This window comes from Corylus avellana, chromosome ca3 (genome assembly GCF_901000735.1).
Source record: "Corylus avellana chromosome ca3, CavTom2PMs-1.0".
Classification (NCBI taxonomy): domain Eukaryota; kingdom Viridiplantae; phylum Streptophyta; class Magnoliopsida; order Fagales; family Betulaceae; genus Corylus; species Corylus avellana.
Genome location: NC_081543.1, coordinates 26,775,839 through 26,777,234, shown reverse-complemented (window position 1 = coordinate 26,777,234; position 1,396 = coordinate 26,775,839).

The following is a 1,396-nucleotide window of genomic DNA, read 5'->3' as shown; positions in this document are numbered from 1 at the left end:
CCTGAGAACCTAAAAAGCAAACCCACAGTAACAAAAGACTTTGGTTCCATTAGCGTTACATTGCATTAGAGTGTTGAGGTGAATGTTGACATGTCAAATAAAACACATGTAACATATGAAAAACTTTAATTTTGACGACAAAGTCACATAAATACGTCTTGAAATTGAAAATTCAAATCAAACGAAACCCTAAAGATTAAATATAATTTTTTCTAAGAATTTAAGACAAAAACATGCGCATAAAGCTGGTTATATATAGGATAGTAAATATTAAACGATAAATATAATTAAAATGATTCTTTCCCATAATTTCTTGACCTAAAAGCCAAGAAGAAGGTTGAGTGGTGGTTTGTTACTCACGATTCTAGCAAGTAATCAATGTCACTTATCATAAACTTTATTTTAAAGCAAGATTTCTAGTGAACAGATGCCTCTTTATTTTGTCATTGGAGTAGCATGTTTACATTCCACGTATTTGAGTAGACGATTCTCTTTGCACAGAAATATTGTCTCCATCAATCCACATCATCTCCTTTAATTTGCAACTCTCTCATGCACAATTTGCTACTTAAAAAGAAACCTCCCCAACCTCCCCGCTATCATTACGCGCATGTTAAATCACTACTTATCTTAAAGAAATTGACCCATTTTTATTATGCGGGTTAAACCACTACTTATCTAGTCAAAAGTTTAAACAAATTGTTAATTAAGCTGATAAAAATATATGAATTTAATCATTTAATTTATATTATAACGTTCTTCCTCACGTGTGAGCGGAAAATAAATGAAGTCCAATATGAATGGGAGGTAAATAACAGAGAATAAGGTTTGAATTCAAGATCTTTGCTCTAATATATGCCCAATTTTGAGAAAATTTCCTTCAACCTACTTTAATAAGTGTTAAGTGTTATCTCTCACATATTTCTTTAATATTTTTAACAGTCATTTATTATTATTTTACTAACCTAGAAAGTCAAACATTAATTTTTTAGAAATCCAATTAGAATAGGTTAAAGAAAATTTCCTCCAAACCAGTTTGGAGGAAATTTGTGTCGGTAAAACTATTACCAATTATTTTAAAAATTTATACTGATAAAAAATAATAAATTTAATTATTTAATTAATATTTTAACCAAGTGATACTGACCATTAAAACTCCCATCTCCACTAGTTTTTCCCAATTCCACATCAATATTTCTGGATTATACTTGACAAATATCACACGATTTTGCTAGGACATTTGCAGCCACACAAAAGGCCAGCCAGTCTTTGATCTCTATAGGAATATGGCATTAGGTACACTTACAAGGACTCACTAAAGTACTAATATTGTACATTTAGCTTGACATCTTTGACTAAATAATAATATACCTTAAGCTTTAAAGTTGCTTTTAAA